We start from the raw sequence: 7710 nt of genomic DNA on the forward strand, positions 1-7710 counted from the left end.
TTGAACATTAATTCTTGCAATAAGTGAAATTACAAGAATTGTGATATTGGAACTTTTGAGGTTGCAAGCTCTGATCTTTCAAAGCTGGAGAGAAGCTCTTGTCACTTCCCATTCTAAATCTAAGAAAAAACTTAAATTACTTCCTCTGTTCACCTGGTAACCTTTTACTGTATGTTTCATGAGCAACACAGAGCAAGAGACAACATAACTTTTAAAACAATCAATTTTTAAATGCACATAAAATATACAACAGAAAATTGTAATGTAAAGCCAACTGCAATAGGTGCAGAACCAATGCAAAAGTAAATTTTGGATATACAAATGCCGTGTACATGTTTTGTATTTTAATAGCTGAAAATGACCAGCCTTTTTTTAGACAAGCTAAAATAATTTAGCTAGTGTTGTCTAGTTTGATGCAGGCCAATTAACATAATCCCATACAGTCGTTTTACATTTGGCTAATGCAGATGAGAATGTCTCATGGTCACTTCATTTTGCAAACCATATCATTTCAGCAGCCAGTCCCCTGCTGTGGGCCTGCAGCCTGTGCTCTGTAGACAGTGCTGTTTGTTTGCAAAGCTGTCCTTTTGACTTCAGACTGATTATTGCTTACAATTTACATTCAGAACTGAAAGCTGGTTCTTGTTTACAACTAGAAACTGAGCAAGGAATATAGGTTAGAAGTTAAACTTTGTCACAAACAAGTCTGGCATTTGAAGTTCATGCTGCTGTGCTGAAAAGCTGAAGTAAGCAGTAAGTCTTATTGTTTAAGTCTATTTGACTAGTTTCTAAGTGACTTTGAGTTGAGGCTGGATTTGTGAAAGACCATCAGGGCATCTTGGAGTGGAGCATCAGGAGGTGCTGCACACAGCTGAATTGCCACTGTTGGATGTTGAAGGGTAAGTGGTCAACTTGTTCAGTCCTTGGAACCTGCAAATGTAACCGCAATGGCTTTGAGCAGGAGTTAGGGCAGGGAGTCTACGGAGTATGATGGGCCTGGGACAATGTCTAATCATAAGAATGTGGTGATTAGCAAAGGAGTGCTTCATACAGTTAAATATTATTCATTGCGTATTGTCTTCCCCCAATCCCACTACAAGAATGGAGCTTTAAACAACACATTATTTAATATACATGAATGTATTCCTTCGAGTTGTTTCCTTTATTCTCTCCTTTCTATTATCTCCCTTTTCCTCCACTTCAAGCATTATTTTTAAACTTGACCTTGAAGTACTTTCTCATTTATCAACACTTATAGGTACGTCCAGTGGACTGCAATATTTTGTTTTATTTATATTCGTGCAAAGGAATTGTTCTCGGAGTGTCTCGGCGTGCCAGTGACCACGGTGGATCTAGAATTGTAAGTGCCATTAGCAGTGATAAACATTCAGGCTCTTGGTCATTCCTTTCCTGCCACTACTCCAGTGCCACCTCTCAGTCCCTGTGCTGCCTTAGGATCACCTCTCATCTGCGTGGATGTCGTTCCCACTTAAAGTTACTCCACATTTAAAAAGTAGATTTGTAAAATATACAGCTGCAAAGGGACCTGTTCCAAAACATGAGTCATGAGAATTGGTATACTGCCTCCAACATGAATCATAATGAGGATATAAATAAACTGAAGAGTTCATAAGAGTTCAGAACTTATGGGGAATAGAGTGGATTTGATTGTATAAGTACACTTATGTGCTTTCACATTCTTGTATTTATCACTTCTGTCAGCATGTCAGTCAATCAATTCTTATATAATCACACTTAAACTAACTCTTTCTCACTCTGCTGGCATTTATCACAGCTTATTCCTTAATTAGATTTAGAACCACAGCAGACCTGAATATTTATATCCTTTTCTACCTTCAAAACATTGACCACTTATGCCTATCTAGCAAACTTACTTCTCTGTACTTACCCCACCTCAGTGAAACATTATTTTCGGCCTACGTCCACCTGCTAAAAATGATATCTACCTCAAGTCCAGCCTGCGATACATGTATAATACTGTATTTCCAAATTCTCACCAACATCTTCTAGCACAGACATTCAATCTCAGGATCTTGAGCCATGTCTTTAAATTCCACAATTCTCACTCCCCATCCATTCAGTTCCTTGCCATTACTTACTTGCGTAACATTAGATCGTTGCTTGCCATTAGAAGGTGACCCTTCATTAATTATATTTGCTCTCTAGAATTTGCTTCTAAAATCATTTTGCTTTGCTGCCATTCCTTTGCCTGTGTTATATTCCCCTTGGTTTTACTAGCAGCTCTTAAATTTCTCTGAGATATTTCTTACGTGCAGGGTATTCAACATAAATATATTTTGAACAATTAAGGGTTTTCTGCTATAGTCCATCAAAAAAAGTAAAACATTAATATTTAACCATATGCCATTAGAATTGTTATTGCTTAAATAGCATAATATAGAAATAAAATAAGGAAAAAATAAATATTTTGATGAAATGGATGATTAACAGCATCCCAAACCAAATGCATCGGCTATTTTAGAAGATCATGTCACACAAAAGTAACTTTGTCAGAAATAAATTTATTTCAGTTTTGTTTCGCATGATCCGTAACTCCCTATTCTTGGAGTTGCTCATTGCTGCTGTTACTCTGGAAACATAAGGACATATGTCTTATGAAACAAGTTGCCCTTAAATTTACTTAGTCCATTTCAGACACCTCTTTCCTCTTTCTCTATCTCTGTCTCCATCTCTGGAGACAAACTGTCTACCGATATCTTTTATAAACCTACAAATTCCTGTGGCTATCTTGACTGTACTTCTTACCACCCTGTCACCTGTAAAAATGCTGTTCCCTTTTCTCATTTCCTCTGTCTCCACTGCATCCACTCTCAGCATGAGGCTTTCCTTTCCAGGACATCAGAGATATCTTCTTCCTTCTTCAGAGTACTGGGTTTCCCTTCCTCCACCATTGATGCTACCCTCACCCATGTCTCCTACATTTCCTAGACAGTCATGCTCACCTCATCTTCCCACCAGCTTAACAGGAGTAGAGTTCCTCTTGTCCTCACCTACCACCCCATCAGCCTCCACATCTAACAGATCATTCTCCACAATGTCTGGCATCTACCACCAAACACATCTTTACCTTCCCCCCACCCACTCTTCTCTTTCCACAGGGGTCACTCCCTCTGTGATTACGTTGTCGATTTGTCCCTCCCTACTAATCTCCCTGCTGGCATGTAGCCTTGCAAATGACAGAAATGCTATACAGTACCTGCCCATTCACTTCCTACCTTAACTCCATTAAGAGCCCCAAACAGTACTTCCAGGCGAGGCAACACTTCACCAGTGAAACTATTGGGGTTATCTATTGTATCCTGTACTCCCATTGATGCCTCCTCTTCATTAGTGAGATCCTCTCTACATTTCCTCCCCCTTCCCTCTTCTTCTATTCCCCACTTTGGCCTCTTACCTCGCATATCATTTCCCCTTGATGCCCCTCTTCTTTCCTGTCTACTCTTCAATTAAATTCCCTCTTCTCCAGCCCCTTACCTTTCTCACCCAGCTGGCTTCACCTATCCCCTTCTATCTAGTCCTCCTACCCGTCTCCCCACCTTTTTATTCTGGCATCTTTCCCCTTCCTTTCCAATCCTGAAGAAGGGTATTGGGTTGCAACGTCAACTGCATATTCATTTGCATAGATGCTGCTTGACATGCTGAGTTCCTCTAGCATTTTGTGTGCATTGGTCTGGATTTCCAGCATCTGAAGAATCTCTTGTGTTTATAGCTGCCTAGAAGCTATTATGGTATGATTAGTTTTTCTGGCCAATTTTCAATAAATCTGACGTAAAAATTTGCTCAGCTTCTCTGGTACAACAAAACCACAATGTCAAATTTATCTTCCAATGTTTAAAGTTCCCCTTCAAAATTAATGATACAATAATGGGAGAAATACATTAACATCTTCATAGAGAATATTTTAAACTATTTAAGGAAAAGGTGAACCACTGTTCTACTATTTTTGTTCATTAATGTTTTTTGATCTATGCTATAATATGTGAGTTGACGGCAACTCGATGGCACTCAATGACAACTGCAGTCAAGCTAGGAATCTCTGACTGACGTGGGTATAATCACTACAAGTTGTTAGCAATAAATAACCTTTCAAATCCAAAAATAATTATGGTTGTCAATTTGTGAATTGTCTTCCATTTGATTTAAGTTTGTTATGGATCATTAGAAATATATAGATGAAGGTGCACTCACTTTATCCCACCATTTGCCGTTCATCTGTTCCCTTAACAGACTGGAGAGGCTTAATGATGTTCTGTTTTTATTTCCCTATGCCCTGAGAATGAGTCTCAGGTTTTCACCTCCAATGTCTCTTTTGTAAGACCATTCCAAAGGTTGATGATAAAGTACTTGACAAAGTTTTTCCTGACATCTGTCATATATCCAATTTAAAACAATGCTCCCTTTTACCCATCCTGAGCGCCTTGAAGCAGCTCTTTGGATCAACTTTATCCATGCTGTTTAATATCTTCCAAATTCTATAAGGGCTCTCTAAGTTACCTTCTTTCAAAGAAGAAGAGCTCAAATTTCCTCAGTCATTCAACAGAACTTAAACCTTTGATACTAGAGATCAGTCTTGTGACATCTTTGAACTGTTGCCAGGCCCTTAACTGATTGCCTTTGTGCGTCGGTGACCAAAAATGAACACAAAGTAAACTCTGACCAAAGCACAGGGTTTTTTTTGTAAGTACATGCAACTTTTTTCATACTATGATGTTAGTGTTTTGTGTAACGAGTTTTTTTTCATAGCCATCCACATATAGTATTCTTTATGAAACACTCTACCCCAGGTACTCATTACCTGCAGTATTATGTTGTCATTGCTGTCATTTTGTGATAAAATGACTTTAACTGGCATGTCTTGTAGGGATTATCAAGTTAAGCTCTCATGTTCCTCATAACTTTATGCATGGAGTGATTGTATATTGTATTTAACTGTTCTAACCATAGGCCTATTGAACTTTTCTTCTTATCTGCAGGTTGATACACTTCATCCTTTTAAACATTATTTTCACATATCTGCTAAGTATTTTATTTTCTTCCTATTTTCTTCCTGGATTAACAATCTAATGTATTTTTTGCACCAAGCAAAGCCGGAAATGTAGTACCAAACTAATACTTATCTACCTCCATGTGAAATCTTTCTATTGATCTCACTTTCTCCACCCATAGGAACGAGGGATCCGGAGATTCACCACCCTTTTCAAGAAAAAACTTCTATGTGCCTCAGTATTAAATGACCGATCCTTTATCAGGGGGACAAGGAGTTAAGTCTCCTTGTTTGAGACTTCCATTGGGAAAACCATTCCAAAATCCACATTGTCAAGCCTTTTCTGAATTATATATGTTTGAATAAAGACACCACTCATCCTTCTAGTTACTACAAGAGACACTGTTAAAATATAGACAACCATCATTAGTTTGAATTGTTGACTGGGTAATAGATCTTGACATCCCCATCACTGTAGTCAGTGTGAAACACTCTGAATGATATCAAGGAATGACTGACAACATTGGATACAGCAAAGGCCAGCAGTCCAACAACATCCAGAGTGTTGTGCTAAAGGCTTGTGCTTTTTATGCTGCCTTAGTCAAGCTATTCAAGCACAGCTGCACTGTGGGCATTCAAGCCTGAGCTATAGAAAATTGCTCGAGCATAGCCTATTCACAAATCCAATGCACTTAATTAACAACTATTCTCAATCATTAAAAAAGTGAAAAAGGTGTTGTTGTCAATGTTATCAAAGGGTACTTGCCAAGCAATCTACTCACCTAGGCTCAGTTTTTATTCTACCACTTGGCTGTAGACCAGACAGGCTAGGTATGGAAAATGGAGCTGAATTTCAGAGGTTAATTGAGGCTGGTTACTAACTTTAATATCTAGGCAATGTATGTGGTAAAACAATGTCCAGGGAACGCAAAGAAAGATTCTCCATTGGATGTGGTCACATTTAGAACAATCAGAGATGACTACGCTGTAAGGAGTTTAACCATTTCAGTCCAGGGTACTGTTGTGGGGCAAACATCTTCTTCTACTTCATCAAGCTTCCTTTCATCATAAAATCAGATATTATAATGATTATAAAAAGCACTACTCTAAATGTTGATCTAAGTAATGGAACAATGAATGCCCATTTTTGATGCAATTTTACCTGCTTTATAATTTATGTTCAGAAGTCCTCATTATTCTCAAAATTATATAAACATTTAGTGGAATTTCCATTAGAAATGACAAAAACATGATCCATCAATAGCACCATGATCTTGCTGAATGATAGAACAAGCCCCAAAGGGCTGTATTGTCTTCTGTTCTCTTAAGTTCTTATGAAATTCCAATATTCTCACCACAAATATGCAGGGAGGTGATAGGAGGTTAACAGCAGAAGAAAGTGACTTCCTAATTCCATTAGAACGCTCCTGAGTCATAATCCTTACTTCCTCTCTCTGCAATTAACTTATCAAAAGCCTATGTTTCATAAATGTATATCAGGCAAGTTATTATACAGCCACTTGCCTGCACTCTGTTCTAAATTTCTAAACAATAGAAGAAAAAATAACATTTCCTTCTTTGTCTCCAAAAATAAATTAAATTAAGGGAGTTTTCTAATACGTATTGATCTTTAAATCTTCGTTGCTATTGGTTTTATGTGTCAGACTTCATTTTGCCTCTTCGTTGGCATGTGAGCTACAAATCACACAAGGAGTTGTGCTTATATTAACTCAGTGATACCAGCAGAAAACAGGATATGTAATTTTATTTGTTAGAAGTCATAACCATATCCTAAGCCTCTTCTTGTTGTCACCCTGTGTATTGGTTTTACCTATTTATTTATATTGGAATGCTGTGAGGCATACATCATATGATTATATATGTATATTTTACCTGTAGTTCTATTGAGTGCACTATTGCTATTTTATTTCAGTTCAGCAAAATGGATTTTATAAAGATAATGGTGAGAAGGGCCCACTTTAAACCACACACCAAAAATGCCCCCAGCATATTTTAAATAGCTAATTATTTGCACAATTAAACAAAACTGCTATTTTCAGTAATTTTTGTGATAATGTTTCCATTAGCACAGTCAATAAAGCATCTGACCAAATCAGCTGTTACATGCAATGAATATTATACTGAACTGTCTGGTGTAATTGGTGGGCAAAAGCATCCTATCCACTGTAAAAATACACCACATGAGTGGTAAGCAACACTTTCCTCTGGGCAGCAATTGTTTGCAGACACAACATTATTTCATTTGAGATATTTATTGGGTATCGAACTGTTTGGTTTCCCAACAAACATGACCTATTATTTTGATAACTGTAAGGCATTAATACTAAATAAAGCACATTCATGCTTAATATTTTTATAAATACATGGTGAAAATTATGTGCTATAGAAAATTCCTGCAGAAATAATTTTAAGAGAAAATCTTCAATAATAATTTCCAATTATGTATGAACACTTTCTGTTGGAAAAGTCTGCTTTTACAAACTGCAATAACCAAATAATAAAAATATTGAATATCAGTTGTTACAAGTGAAAACTAATGAAATGCATTGCCTTAAATATGACCTGTTCTACTATAAAAATATGATGGTTATCCTCAAACGATAGAAGTCAATTGTGCTTGACTAACTTACTCATGCACCAAGTAGGCTAATTATCAAGAAAGC

The 7710-nt window shown here is 37.1% G+C and overlaps 1 long non-coding RNA gene across 1 annotated transcript; it reads left to right on the forward strand.

Moving 5' to 3' along the window:
- The first annotated feature begins 532 nt into the window (after nt 1-532).
- On the forward strand, nt 533-7322 carry LOC134350108 (uncharacterized). The gene is made up of 3 exons (XR_010018814.1): nt 533-899; nt 1259-1360; nt 5209-7322. It is a non-coding gene; the product is annotated as an uncharacterized LOC134350108 (long non-coding RNA).
- Nucleotides 7323-7710: the final 388 nt, after the last annotated feature.

This window comes from Mobula hypostoma, chromosome 8 (genome assembly GCF_963921235.1).
Source record: "Mobula hypostoma chromosome 8, sMobHyp1.1, whole genome shotgun sequence".
Classification (NCBI taxonomy): Eukaryota; Metazoa; Chordata; class Chondrichthyes; order Myliobatiformes; family Myliobatidae; genus Mobula; species Mobula hypostoma.